Raw genomic sequence first — 16,154 nt, 5'->3', positions numbered from 1 at the left:
AGTGCTACCGCATATAAATGTTTAGTGTTACATAACTCCTTAAAACTTGGGCAGCAACGACCATTGCTTTGGTAACTGTCCTTCACTCTTATGAGTCTTGCTCTGTTGATGGAATTATATAAGATAAATAAAATTAGGTGTTTAGACACTTAACCTACAGTGGAACAGAAAAGTGATGAAGATGTTTTTCAAAACCAGGTGTTCTGATCTGAGTGCTGAATCCCTGTTAACGCCGTTAACTCCGTTACCTCTCTACAGCTGCCATCATTCATTGACTTCGCTCTTCACCCATGCCTTGACCTGTGTCTCTGATCTCTCTACTTTCCTTCCAGCCACTTCCATCGCACCTTTACTTTCTTTTTAGCCTCTGCCTGGATCTCAGCCATTTCTCAGTCTATACATACCCTCCCCGCTTGATGTGCTGCCTGTAGTTTTTAGCTAAATTTTACCTTTAAAAATGTTGCATAGTTCTACAAGTCTTACAACAAAAACAGCAATGCTCTGCCTTACTCTTCCCATCTCCATGTCCTATTTCCCAAAGGAAACTCTTCCTTCCTTTCTTTCTTTATTTTACTTACTTACTTATTTATTTAATTATGTTATGTTAGTCACCACACAGTACATCATTAGTTTTTGATGTAATGTTCCATGCCTCATTGTTTGTGTATAACACCCAGTGCTCCTTGCAGTACGTGCCCTCCTTAATACCCATCACCAGGCTAGCCACCCCCGCAAAACCCTGTCTGTTTTCCGAAGTCCAGATTCTCTCATGGTTTGTCTCCCCTTCTGATTTCCCCCTTTCATTTTTCTTTTCCTTCTCCTGATGTCCTCCATGCTATTCCTTGTGTTCCACATATAAGTGAAAGAAATATGATAATTATCTTTCTCTGCTTGACTTATTTCACTTAGTATAATACTCTCCAGTTCCATCCACGTCAATGCAAATAGTGGGTGATCATCCTTTCTGATGGCTGAGTAATATTCCATTGTATATATGGACCACATCTTCTCTACCCATTTGTCTGTTGAAGGGCATCTTGGCTCCTTCCATAGTTTGGCTATTGTGGACATCGCTGCTATGAACATTGAGGTGCATATGACACTTCTTTTCACTACATCTGTATCTTTGGGGTAAATACCCAGTAGTGCAATTGCTGAGTCATAGGGTATTTTTAACTTTTTGAGACACTTCCACATTGTCTTCCAAAGTGGCTGTACCAACTTGCATTCCCACCAACAGTGTAAGAGGGTTCCCCTTTCTCCACATTTTCTCCAACATTTGTTGTTTCCTGCCTTATTAATTTTTGCCATTCTAACTGGTTTAAGGCGATATCTCAGTGTGGTTTTGATTTGAATTTCCCTGTTGGCTAATGATGTTGAACACTTTTTTCATGTGACTGTTAGCCATTCTTATGTCTTCTTTGGAGAAGTGTCTGTTCATGTCTTCTGTCCATTTTTTGATTTGATTATTTGTTTTTTGGGTGTTGAGTTATCACCCCCAAATTACTAGAACTTATACAACAATTCAGTAATGTGGCAGGATACAAAATCAGCGCACAGAAATCAGTTGCTTTTCTATACACTAACAATGTAACTGTAGAAAGAGAAATTAGGGAATCGATTCCATTTACAAAAGCACCAAAAAACCTAAGATACCTTGGAATTAACCTAACCAAAGAGGTAAAGGATCTATACTTTAGAAACTATAGAACACTTATGAAAGAAATTGAAGAAGGTACAAAAAGATGGAAAAACAATCCATGCTCATGATTGGAAGAATAAACATTGTTAAAATGTCTATCCTGCCCAGAGCAATCTATACTTTCAACGCCATCCCAATCAACATACCAATGGGATTTTTCAAAGAGCTGGAACAAACAATTCTAAAATTTGTATGGAACCAGAAAAGACCCCGAATCACCAAGGAAATGCTGAAAAAGAAAAACAAAGCTGGGGTCATCATGTGGCCTGATTTCAAGCTATGTTACAAAGCTGTGATCACCAAGACAGCATGGTACTGGCACAAAAACAGACACAGATCACTGGAACAGAATAGAGAGCCCATATATGGACCCTCAACTCTATAGTCAACTAATATTTGACAAGGCAGGAAAAAAATCCAATGGAAAAAAAAACAGTCTCTTCAATAAATAGTGCTGGGAATATTGGACAGCTATATACAGAAGAATGGAACTCGACCATGCTCTCACACCATACACAAAGATAAACTCTAAATGGATGAAAGACCTCAATGTGAGACAGGAATCCATCAAAATCCTAGAGGAGAACATAGGCAGTAACCTCTTTGATACCGGCTACAGCAAATTCTTTCAAGACGTGTCCCCAAAGGCAAGGGAAACAAAAGCAAAAATGAACTTTTGGGACTTCATCAAGATAAAAACCTTCTGCACAATAAAGGAAACAGTCAACAAAACAAAACAAACAACCCATGGAATGGGAGAAGATACTTGCAAATGACATTACAGATAAAGGGCTGGTATCCAAGATCTGTAAAGGAAACTCTTTCAACTTCTTCAGATGTTCCTTTGAGCATTTACCTCCATATTTCTCATACAGGCTTACACAGCTCATACTATCAGTTTCAGATATTATAGGTGAACTTCCTAAATCAAATACAAGGATTTACCTCCCCTCAATCTTCCCCTTCTATTCTCTCAATATAATTATGTTTTAATCAGGTTTGGTATTTTCATTATTATGCCTATGTTAATATAATCTTCAGCTGAATCATTGAATGTACTGTCCATTGCATTTATTTCCCCGGAGTTAATAATTGTCTGTCTTTTTCTGCTTAGGTTTTATGTACTTACCACTATTTTAATCCCAAATTTTCCACCCAAAGTGTATATGTCCCCAGTCCATTCAAATACCTCAAATAATCTGTAGCTTCCTTCATTCTCGACATGTTCCTCCATCCTCTTGCTTCATTAGGACTGCAGTTTGGCTTTCATCCTGGAGTGTCTATCTATCCCTCAGGCAGTCACTTAATCTGTCTCCTGAGTTAAAGTTCCAAACTTTTGACTCTTATATGGTCCTCTTTCTTGGTCTCCTTCAGGTCGATGGGACATATCTTTGGGTTCCTACTAAGAAAGAGTACCTGGAAGGTATATTTTTTGAGATCATGCATTTTTGAAGATGTGTTTTTCTTAGCTTTTACAATTGAGTGGCAGTTTGGCTAGATATAAAAATCTAGGTTGTGAATAATTATTTTCAGATTTCTTATACTGCATTTCCCCCAGCTTTACTGATACATAATTTACAGATAATAAAATTTATTCTTGAAAAGTAAATATTTTTATGTCTTTGGTAATTAGATATAATTGTGTAACCACAACTACAGTCAAGTTGTGGAAGAGTTCTATCACTGAAAAGTTACCCCTCTACAGTCAGTCCTCAGCAACCACTGCTCAGTTTTGTGTGACAAGCTTTTTCTTTTCCAAAATTTCATATAAATGGAATCATACCGTTTATGGACTTTTGTGTTTGTCCTTTTTCACTTAGCATGATGTTTTTGAGACTATGTTGTTGTATGTTAATATGGTTTTTTAAATGATTTTTTATTATGTTAGTCACCATACAGTACATCCCTGGTTTCCGACGTAAAGTTCGATGATTCATTAGTTGCATATAACACCCAGTGCACCATGCAATACGTGCCCTCCTTGCCACCCATCACCAGCCTATCCCAATTCCCCCACCCCCCTCCCCTCTGAAGCCCTCAGTTTGTTTCTCATAGTCCATTGTCTCTCATGTTTCATTCCCCCTTCTGATTTCCCCCCTTTCTTTATGTTAATATGTTATTCCTTTTTTATGGCTGAGAAGTATCCCATGGTATATATGTACTGCAATTTGTCCCTTCACCAGTTGATGGACATTTGGTTTATATCAGTTTTAGGATTTTATTAATCATTCTGGGAACAAACATTTACATATAAGTCTTTGAGTGGGTGAGATTTCTGGTTCATATGGTATATTTGTGTTTAGATTGATAAGAAATGGCCAAACTGTTTTCCAAAGTGGCTGTGCTATCTTACATTCCCACCAGCAATGTATGGGAATTTGGCTAATCTCACATCTTTTTCAACACTTGGTATGGTTTCTTAAGGTTTTTATAGGTGTTTTTTATTATGTTTCTCTCTCTACTATAGCTGAAGAGAAATCACATACCATTCTGATTTTCAGTCTTTTATCTGTGCCTTAATATTTTTCGTTATGTGTAAAGCTTTTATTTTTTATTCCAGTACAGTTAACATACAGTGTTCTGTTAGTTTCAGGTGCACATATAGTGATTCAACACTTCCATACATCACCTGGCGCTCATCGCAACAAGTTCAGTCCTTTATTCCTGTCACCTGTTTCCACCATCCCCCACCCACCTCCACTCTGGTGACCATCAGTTTGTTCTCTGTAGTTAAGAGTCTCTTTCTTGTTTCTCTCTTTCTCTCCTTTGATCATTTGTTTTGTTTCTTATATTCCATGTGTGAGTGAAATCATATGGCATTTGTCTCTCTCTGACTGACTTATTTTGCTCAGAATAATACTCTCTAGCTCCATCCATGTCATTGCGATTGGCAAGATTTGCTCTGGGAACTTTAAGGTTATTTTCTGTTTCCCAGTTTTCTGAAAATTTACAGTGATGTGCTTTGAGATAAGTGTCTTTCATCCTTTTGTACCTGTTGTTTAAAGCAGACTTTCCACCTGGAGCCTCCTGTCCTTTAGTTCCTAGAAATTTTCCTAAATTAGTTTTTTGGTAATTTATTCCCTTCTATTTTTCTCCGAACACATTTTTTAAAGCCTCTCCTGTTTGGGTGTTGGCTTTCTAGAAAAATCCTTCCATTTTGTTTACTTTTCTTTCCTACATTCCATTTGTCTATCATTTTGTCTTACTAGCTGGAAGATTTTTTCAAATTTTGTTTTTCAATACTTCTATTGTGCTTTCCATCTTGATCTCATAGTTTAAATTTCCAAGTTTTTTTGTTGTTGTTGCTTGAATGTAAGTGTTTTTTAATCACACTCTATTGTTGATTTATTAAAACAGTATCTACCCATATCTATCAGGATATGAATTGTCGTTTCTCCCCCCAGAGATAGATTATCATCCTTGCATCATCCTTTTTGCCTTTTCCCTATTTGTTTTGGAATTTTTTTTTCTTTTCCTGCTAGATCATGATCTCGACAGGGCAGGAGGAGGAAAAGGAGGAGGAAGACGACTTTACTCAGGACATATTTGGCAATATCTGGAGATATTTTCAGTTGTCACAGCTGGAGTGGGGGTGCTCCCCCCTCTAGTGAGTAGAGGCTAGGGATGTTGCTAAGCATTTTATAACGCACAGGAAGCCCACCAGCCACCCCGCAACAAAGAATTATCCAGCCCCGAATGTCGATGGTGAAGAGCTTGAGAGCCCCTGTGCTGCTGAATGCTTTTGTCAGAGGTCTGCTTGTCCTTGGCTGTTAGCTCACATTCAAAGTGCAGTGCAAAGTTTCTATTGGCAGAGGTTGTTGACCGATGGATCCAACAGAGAGAAATGTGGCTGGGTCTTCTCATTGTTGCGTGTGGTCATTGGCAGAGAAATCCTTAACCTTCCCCAGTACGAATGTGTAGGAGGCAGAGTAAGGATAGCAGCCCGTGTGCTCCCAACTGAGGAGGGAGAGGGGCCCAGGGCTTTCAGCACTGAGCGTGTGAACTTATTTCTCATGTTTCTGTCGATTCCCTGACCTCGGCTCTGTATACCCTGCCTCTGTCTCAGTCTCTCCAGACAATGAACCTTGGCCTTCTGCTGGGTCGAGGAGGATAACTCAGGCCATAACGCCTTTACACAGACGTTCAATCCATGTCTTGCTTTTGGTGATGCTTGGATCCCCCCATCGCTCCCCTGAGCTCTAACCTCGGCCCAGCCTCCCTGGGGCTCATCTGCTCTTCAGAGTTGCCTCTGCTGGTGCTTTCCCGCAGTAGCTGCCACGCACCCTGTGAGCTCTGCTTAAACACCCACCCTATTGCCAGCTGTTCCCTAAATTCTTAGCGGCTCATCCCACCTCCCACCTCCCACCTGACTTCTCAGACTGAAGCCATCCCGACATAAACCCCTGGCTCCATTCCCCTTAAGGACAACAGTTCTAAGCTGCACCGTGTCTCTCGCTCCTGTTTATGAGGAAACACCTATTTCCTTGAAAAGGTGCACCATCATCCCTCTGTGGGATCAACCCATTCTGGTCTCTTAGGAAAGGTGCCCCACACTTTCACTCTTCTCTTGAATCCTTAGTTTCTCCCTCATCATAGCCTCCCTTTTCCCTGAGATGACCCTGTTAGGTGTTTAAAAATGAAATCATCCCATGACCCTGGTATTTTCTAAGACTCCTATCCTTCCCTTCATGACCAAATTTCTTTTTACAAGTTGTCTACACTTCTCGAAAGCACTTAGCCCAACTGGCGTGTGTGGACTGGCCCTCACTTCTCTCCCTCCACGGCACTGGGGAGAGTCTTGTCTTGCACCCTCTGAGATAACCCCATGCTTCTCCTCCATCTTGCCGCTGCTCCTTTTTGCTGATTTCCTCCATCCCCTCCACTGGGTCTTCCTCTTGCACTAGTATTAACCAAACACCTATGCTGACACTGAGAGTAGCCCAGGATAATCTCATTTATACCCTTGGCTTCTCTCAGTTGACTTTCGAATCTTCATCACCACTTCCTGGTTTTAACTGCTCAGACTCCATATAAAGCACATCTGAGAGAAATAACCCTTTGGTTTTAGATTATGTTGGGGGAGGAAAGATGGTAGCCAAAATACTGCTGTAATGGCTCCATCCATTTGGGCCCAGGACAGCAGGCCATCGACCTGCTGGGCTCAACCCATCAAGGGCGGAAGCAGCCTCCCAGCTCAGCAGAAGATCCAGTATTTCCATTCTCCTTCCTCATTAAATCCTTACTTACCCTGTCTTAATTTGGGACATTTTTACACTGAAACTATTCACATACTTCTGTTTCCCAAATTACCCTGAAATTACTTTTTGTAGTCCACCTGTAGCTAGACCAAAGAAATACGGTCTTTCATTCTTTTTCAGTTCAAAATGAAAGCATAATTTTGTTTATTCTGTGACTTGGGGCACAAAGGAGTAAGGCAAACCTCCTCTGAAACCCACACTCGCTCACACACTCATCATGCTGGCCCTGGATTGAGACTTGTGGTTTAAGTCGTTGGCCGTGGCTCACACTGTAATCACCTGGGGATCTTGTGAAGAACGCCATTGTTCAAGCTCTACCCTAGACCAATTATGGGCCTTGGGCATCGGTACTTTAACAAAGCTCTTCCTGCGATTCCAGTGTGCTGCCAGAGCTGGGAGCCGTGGTTTCGGTTGGGGTCTTTCTTTGCTTAGCTTTTATTCTCTTCAGGCCAACACTCAACTCTTACTGTATGGCTCTCAAACTTGAGTGGATGTAAGAACCACCTGGAGTGCTTATTAAGCCAGATTTCTGAGCCTCACTCCCAGAGTTTCTGATTCAGTGGGTCTGGCTGGGGCCCAAGAATTTGCATTTCTGACACATTCCCAGGTGATGATGATGCTGGTCTGAGGACCATAATTTGAGAACTACTGCCTTCCTCCGGCTAAGAGCATGAATCTTTTGCAGTCTGCTTCTCAGCATTAGGCTAACCCATAGTCTCCGTGTTGGCATTAACAGTCCCACATCTTGGGAAACCCCTCCGTCTCAGGAAAACTGAGACAGGTGGTTACCAAAAAGTTATGTCCCCATCCTAACCCCCAGAACCTGTGACTGTGATCTTATTTGGGGGAAAAAAAGGTCATTGTAGATGTAATTAAGGAGAGTCTTGAGATGAGGAGATCATACTGGATTATCAGGATGGGCCCCAAAGCCAATGACAAGTGTCTCTAAAATAATGAGGTGGAGGGCGATTACAGACAGAACAGAAGGCCATGTGGCCACAGAGGCCACGGAACGTCTGGGACTACTGGAAGCTGGAAGAAGCAAGGAATGGATTCTTCCCTAGAACCTTCTCTAGAAGGAGTGTGGATCTGTTGGCTCCTTGATTTTGGACTTCTCTGGAACCGAGACAGAATACATTTCTCATGTTCTTAGGCTACTAAGGCCATGATAAGTCATGACAGTAGCCACAGGACTTTGATAGAGGGGCCCTAACCTCCATTCTTCTACTGGGGTGTTTCTTGTCTCTCGTGCCTACAAAAAGTGAGCTCTTGTGAAAAATATATTGCCTCCACAAAGACTGGCTGGTTGACTAATGAGTCTGTAAAAATACTTCCCAGAAAGTATAGGCTAGAAGCCAATGGATTGCAGCTAATCTGATATATTACAAAGTTCTGAAGATTATCTCTAGTAGGTCATTAAGCAGCAAATGATGTAAATAGAAAATCTATTAGCACTAAATGTGCCACTTGTTATGCAAGATAAGGCAGCCCAACAATTGTGGGCGTCCTGTCAGAAACGTTCTGGAGCAATTATGCCTGGGAACAAAAAAGGGAGCACAGAGAGAGCTCTAGAGAGGGTCAGGGTGTCCTCGACCAGGGGGAAAGTCCTTCCAGCCCGGAGTCAGGGATTGAAGGGTTTTCTGTATTCCAGGACAGTTGACGCACCTTTGTGTCATTAGGCCACACGAAGATGGGGGCCAGGTGAGAGGTCTGGGCCGCTCCCAGCGCACACCCTGTCAACTCCAGGTCACTTCTAGGCGCTTTGTCTATAATGCTTGGAAGAGGAAGGTTAAGAAACATCTCGAAAGCTCCAGGAATGTCAGGTTTTCCTTCAGTGGTCTTTGGATCCCATGCCCTGGGCTGGTTCTGCCCTGGAAAACCAGCTGTGAGTCTGTGTGGGGTCCACTGCTGCTTCTGGGGGGGTCTCTGGCTCCTACATTCTTGCTGAGGTCCGAGTCGTCGTTTTCCTGATATTCAACTTCTGGACTATCCTGTGAACCTGCCACTGTATGAACCATGTTGTCCAGGTTGCCCATACTGGTATATGTCCAGTATATACTGGGATGTATTGCACTTTTTCTGTTAATTTTTTTAAAGATGGGTATTAAGGAGGGCACGTATTGCACGGTGCACTGGATGTTATACGCAAGTAAGGAATCTTGGAACTTTACATCAAAAACCAGGGATGTACTGTATGGTCACTAACATAATATAATAAAAAATATTAAAAGAAAATAAAGATGTCTATCCGTTGTCTCATGTACATTCTTCTGCACACCGTGATTGCTAGTTATTTAAGGACAACAATCAGGCCATCTGCCTTTTCTTCATTTCAAAACACCCAGGTTTCACACCAGGACACTGTGGGACCCTACCTGGGGTAGATGCATTCACAGTCTCCACTGTATTGTTTTTATCACTATTACTGAATCTGGTTCAGCTGTGAATTGAATGGGGTCCCCTGGATGGGCCTGAAAAAGCGGCTAAATGTTCTAGAACACAAGGAGAAAGGATCCACACAGCTGGCCAGGGAGAGGGGGAGGAGCCAGGGCACAGCTCAGTACCCAGCATCTTTGCAAACATTCAGTGACTATTTATTGAATGAATGCTGCCTGCAGGAATTAACAGTGTCTAACATATTGTAACAGAATACTCTGTGGGTGTTTTTGCGTCCAGAGAGAATCTGTTTGGAAACTCTGCAATGGCTGTCCTTATGGGACTGACTTCTTTTCTAAGATTGCAGAGGAGACTGTCTCAGTTATATTTAGTGTCATGTGCAGCCCAAGACATAACCAGCCCCAAACCCAAAGTGTGTTTGAAAGCTGGTGTTCTAGCCTAAAAATTCACATGAATGTCCATTCTAGTCTCCAGTATTTGCGTTGTAAATTGCACCCGGAGGAAGGCAAGCGATCTTTACGGAAGATGCGTCATGTGTGTTTTGTTACTTTGTTTCCAGCTCCTTCTGAATCCTGGGGTTCAGGGTCCTTCTGCACAGCTCTCAAACATGACTGGCCCAGAGCACAACTGTAAGGAATTGCATTACAATAGTGCTTTCAAAGAGGAAGTGATTAGCATAGTTTTTATCCTGGAAAGATGTAAGATCCAATACTTAGCTCTCCCAGCTAAACCTACAGCTAATTTTGCAGCATGAATTTACAAAAAAACGTAAAGTGCTTCTTGCTAAAATTAGAAGCAATTTGTCCAGATACAATAGGCTAGTGTGACAGGCTTTGCAACCTTTCTTCCTTTTTTAACAAGAATTGTTAGTAAGCCACAATGCTGTGGGTTTTAAGTCACAGGTTTGCTGTTGACGTTTTTTAATTTGGGAAGGCTGGCATTAAAAAAAAAATGCTTGGCTTGCAAATCTATCAGTAATTCAGGTGATGCTTTCTTTGGGATTTATTTACTGATTTCCCTGAGAGTTTGCAGTAGGGGGAAGAGGGTGACTGTTTTTGAATGTGGCTGCAGTGATGCGACACAAAGGCTCTAAACTGGAGAGATAAGATAGAACAAATTATCTCCTGTCAATAGGAAGATAATTATTTCAAATACTAACAATCTTGTATTAGTCACCTTGGGAAAAAATTAGAACAACTTTTATGTCAGTTCCTTGTAAATTTTAACTGGAATTGTTATGGCACTTTATCGCTAAGTCCCAAATCCAAAATGAATTTTGAAAAACAATCTTCTTGTGCTAAAAAAGAAAAAGTGTAACCCAGGAGAGTCAGGCTTCCTCCCGATAAACACTGGCCATGTTCTCTTAGCTATTGTCCTGTACGTCTGAGCTACTCCTATAAGCTTACTCATGCCTTTGAAACTTGGAAGCACAAGCCACTGTCATGTACATGAAATGAAGCTCAGGAGAAAGGTTCATTCTGGTTTGAGCACTCTCGATAAACATTGAAAAATAGATGCTTAAAAATAAGTTTTGAACTTGGAGTTATAGTATGTGATAGGACAAAACCACATAGAAATAATAGCATCTAAAAATTATGTGAGCCAGCTAGCTGTGCCCTGGGTTTTAAAAGTGTGTGTGGGTACCCCCCTTAAAGACACTTTTTGGTACGAAACTCAGTTTCATGAAAAAAATTGGCATTTCCGAGGGTCTCAGAGTTAAGTTCACCGAAGATGAAGACATTTCAGTGAATGTGGGATTAAATCAGAAAGTCCCGTTTGGAGAGGCATTTACCGTATTCGTTACCTGACTGCCATCTAATTGCGTGTCTGCAGAATACTTTTGCACTGAGTGTGCACAGACTGCCACCCTTAGATCCACGGGTGTAGACCGCCATCAGGCGAACACACAGCGTGTTTAACTGCCAAGTCGAGGTCAAGGGGATGCTGTGGGGCCATGAGTGCTACGCAAGTATCCTTGTTGCATTTTCCAAGTCACCCTTCATCCAAACCGTCCCCAAAACTCGCCGCTATCAGTGTTGATGTTTTACGGAGAAGCTGAGCTGTCAAGTTGGGTTGGGTGTTCTTACTTGCTTCTTTTTTTGAAACGTGCTGACCTGATGTTTTCCACCTTGAATTTCAAGAGCCAGGTAGATCTTTTTTTTTTTTGGAAGTTCAAACTCTGTGTTATCTTTAGCTGGGCTCCAAAAGAAAATAGGAACACATTTATAAAAGGGAGACTTTTCAAAGAATGTTATTTCTATACTTTTATTTTTAACAGTTTGAGTAGATATTTAAAAAGACTGTTTCATGTCAACAAGGAAGCTTATATAATAAAACTTCTCTTAAAAATTAGGACTTTGCTAAAAATCCCAGAAAAAAACACCCCACAATATTTTTACTTAGGGCAGGAAATGGGAGCAGAGATGAAGTATAGGAGAAAGTGTATGGGTCCAACCTCGGTTCTTTCCTCAGATTGAGATAAATCAAGTAATTTTTGGCTTCAATCTTCAACCTTTTTGACATCAACAATTTTTATTTCCATTTCGTTTCAGAAACTGTCATTCATGGATCTTTTTCTGGATCTTACAACCTTAAGGAAGACAAATTCTTCACCAGGGCTACAACCCTTGGTCTTTCCCACGGCCTCCCTAGGAAGGTTCTTTTTTCTCTTTATCAAACCAGTAGTCCTGTAACTAGTAGACTCGTTCTTCCCATTCCACCAGCCATCTCTCTCCTAGGTCCCTTGCTTGGTCTGGGTTAGATCACCAGCCATTCCAACTGTTCTCTCACTAATGCTGTCAGTTTCAATATCTGCTTGAATTTCTCATCACTCATGTAGTTTTTGGTTAACATTGATTAAATTCTTGTGTGTGTGTCTGTGAACATGTATGTTTTTGGAGCCTTGATGTTGAACTTTCAGATACTATTGGGGAGAGACACTCAATAATATTCATTCCTCTCACCACAAAATGGTTTTATGTAACCCCAGCTGAAGCTTTCTGGCTACCTGATATTTCTTATCATTTATTTTATTTTTATTTTTTTTAAGATTTATTTTTATTTTTAGAGAGAGAGAGAAAGAGTGGTGCATAAGTGGGGGGAGGGGCAGAGGGAGAAGGAGAGAATCTCAAGCAGACTCCCCACTGATAGCAGAGCCCCATGTGGGGCTCAGTCTCACGACCCTGAGATCATGACCTAAGCCAAAACCAAGAGTCAGACACTCAACAGACTGAGCCATCCAGGTGCCCCTTATCATTTATTTTGGTTAATTCCCTAAAGAATTGCTCACAGTGACTGATCTATCTCTTTTCTATTGTCTTCAAGTCTCAAACTGATTCCTTAAACTTCATTCTCTGATGGTGAACTGTGTCCTGCCCTGCTGAGAAGGTAAGGGCTGTATAAACTCTCCCTTACTCTTGGCTTCTCAGACCTGGATATCAGAAGTATGTTTCACTTTCTACTCCATTCTCTTTTGCTAATATTCCAGAAGATGAAATGAATCTCCCCCTTTTTCACTACCAGAAAATTCTTAGCCATTATCTCTTTGGCGATGACTTCTGCTCAATTTCCCCTCTTCCTTCTCCTCTTTGGGACACAAACACAGGTACGGTGGACATTCTGAGAGTATCCCATGTGTTATTTAGGTAATTAATTGTTTTTCCCACTATTTTTTTTCTTTCCACAGTTTGGGTGGGTTCTACTAGCTTTTCTCCCAATGTGTTAACACTCGTTCTGTGTGTCCAGTCTGCCATTAAACCTGTTCATTATTATCTCAATTTCAGACATTATGCTTTTTTTCAATTTTAGATATTCATTGATTATTGATGAACTTAAGTTCTTCTGCAAAATTCTCCACCTTTTGGTTTATATTATGATTATTTTCTTCATTTAAAGAAAAATAATAATCAAATTAAATCCTTGTTTTCCATCTCTAGTATGTAGCTTATCTGTGTTTCTATTTCTATTGAATGTTTTTTCTATTGATTATTGCTCATTCAACCTTCCCTCTTTGCATATCTAATTTTCAAATTCATACTATATGTAAAAAACAATAGATACTACCGTTGATGTAATCTTTCACCAAAAAGACTTGTGTTTTCTTTCGTCAGGCAGGGAGGATGAGGGATTGATCACCTTATACAGTCAGGATTGCGTGCATTGGGTGTTGAGTGGCATTTGTAGTAAGACTCAGTTTATATGTGATTTATCACTGTTCAGGCTTTGACTGGGAGCACAATTGGTCTTTCTCTCAACCTGGAAAAACAAGAAACTTCACTTCTGCCTTTCAGAGATTTTCAGTTTAGTTCTTTAACTTTATGGTCTCTTTCTGCAAAACACATCACCTGAGATGTAGACGCTTAAAATGACGAACATTCTTATCTCAGTTTCTGTGAGTCAAGAGTTTGGGACCAGCTTAGCTGGGCAGTTTGGCTGAGGATGTCTCATGAAGTTGCTGTCAAGATATTGGCTGGGGCTGCCATTGGGACGAAAGCTGGATCAGAGCTGGAAGATTTGCCTGCAAGCTTAGTCACCTGGCTGCTGTGCCCTTTCCTCCTCTCTGGCTGTTGACCAGAAGTCTCATTTCCTCACCATGTGGCCTCTGTATGGGGCACTTGTGTGTTGTTATGACGCGGCAGGTGGTCTCCCCCAGAATGAATGATTCAACAGAAAGAGGAAGGTGACAGTCACATGTCTTTATGACCTGGGCTCAAAAGCCATTTCCATCACATCTACCATATTCTATTCCTTAGAAATGAGTCTCTAAATGGAGCCCACACCCAAGGAAAGGGAATTAGCTTCACTGAAGGGAAACGTATCGAAGCATTTGTGAATATACCTTAAACCACCACTCTTCCACAAGCATCTTTAGAAACATGGCAGATATCTTGTGGGAAGATCTGTCTTACGTTTAAGGTAGACTCTGAAACATCTTGCTTTTTAAACATCAAGAGAATGCAAGGGAATTCATTTTGTTGTCTAGAGTGTGTGGCCTGCCTCCCCAGTCTCACCCACGGTCCAGAACTCAGAGGACGTCCTGAGGCCCCTCTCTGTTCCCATTTGTCACCACGGCCTGGTGTGCTGCTGGAAGCTCTGCTGTTTCTCTTTCTCCCGACAGAAGCCCTCTGCGGGTCCTGACACTCAGCAGCCACCAGGAATGGGAAGTCCCCTGGGGGAATAGTGGACGGCCATTGTCACATCATCTCAGAGTGACTCCTCTGTGTTTGGAATCTTAGTTCATTAGTCCCTCATATTGCTTCACAGTTCTTGGAGGCTTTACGAACATAATTTTGTAATTTATTCACTTTTTTGTGGCCGTTGCAGTAGAAACGTCGGCGTGCCATGACCGCTCCGTCCTACCCTGAGGACGAAGCTGATCTCTTCCTTTAAGAGAAACTATCTCCCTTTGTCTTCTTGTTTCTAAGTCCTCTGGGGTCCTGCTCCATGAAGTATATGTTCTTTCCCTGGAATGTCTCTTTGCTCCTGTTCTTTACCAACAAGCAGCTTTATGTCTTTGCTCTCCTGAACGAGTCTAGTGTTTGCAACCCTGACACCCCTTTAAACCAGCCTCCCACTCCCCTTCCACTCCAGTGCTGGAGTGGCCTTCGCCTCATCTCCCACCTGGGTCCTTACCCTCCAGTTTCTGAAAACCCCCTGTAAGGCCCCGTAGTGACCCCTCTAGCGACCTCGTGACAAAGCCCAGAGGCTTCCTCTCCACTGGCCCCACAGCCAAACATGTGGCCACGTCTGCTGCTGAAGACTCCGCTACTCTTCGGTGTTTCCCTCGAGGCACCTGTTTGGGTACAACTTTTGCCACCTGCTGTGCTCTTTTCTCTCCTTACTGGATGTTCCCTCCGAATGTCACTAACACCCAGGGCTTTCCCTTCCGTTTCTATTTGAGTGATTCCCCCAATTTTCTTCTGTCATCTCTTCCCTTTCCCTTGGGCCACAAACCAGATTTCAAGTGCTTATCAGACATCTCCGTATGATTGGCCCATTACTACCCTAAACACAGTATTTTGACTTGAAATTTTATTTTCATAATCTCTGTTTATTCTTCAAGACTCAGCTCATGCTTCCCTTCCGCCTGCATCCCCCTGTGGTCCCAGCAGGCTGCGTGGTGTAGGATGGGGCGGGTTTCTCTGTGCTCCCTGTGAGTCCCTGGCACGGCGTTCACACTCCACAGCACATCATCTGCTAGCTGTCTCTCCCGTCTCCCCAGAACACTGGTTCTCAACTGGGGGGGGGGTCACGCTATTCTCCCACCTCTGAAGAAATGTGACAACGTATGGAGATGGTCTACGTTGTGATGCTTCAGACACTGGTACTGGCACCCAAGGACTAAGGGGCGGGGATGTGCTGCGCTGGGCATCTCAGAGCGCACAAGCCAGCCCCACAGCAAAGAAATCCAGTGTCTAGCACTGAGAAGCCACAGGACACGATCAGCCTTTCAGAAAATAGCGACGGGTTTTCCTGTCCATGAACCCACAGTGCTCCACTCACTGAGTGCGCTCAGTAAATGTCTGTTAAATGTCTGAAAGAAAAGGAACTCATTAAATACACTCTGCTACCTTATTTCTTGATTCTGTAATACCTTACTCTCTTTTTGTTTACAAAAATCTTCATTTTCCTTTTTTTTTTTTTAAAGATTTTATTTATTTATTTGACAGAGATAGAGACAGCCAGTGAGAGAGGGAACACAAGCAGGGGGAGTGGGAGAGGAAGAAGCAGGCTCATAGCGGAGGAGCCTGATGTGGGGCTCGATCCCATAACGCCGGGATCACGCCCTGAGCCGAAGG

This window comes from Ailuropoda melanoleuca, chromosome 1 (assembly GCF_002007445.2).
Source record: "Ailuropoda melanoleuca isolate Jingjing chromosome 1, ASM200744v2, whole genome shotgun sequence".
Lineage (NCBI taxonomy): Eukaryota > Metazoa > Chordata > Mammalia > Carnivora > Ursidae > Ailuropoda > Ailuropoda melanoleuca.
Note: the sequence above shows the minus strand (reverse complement) of the source record.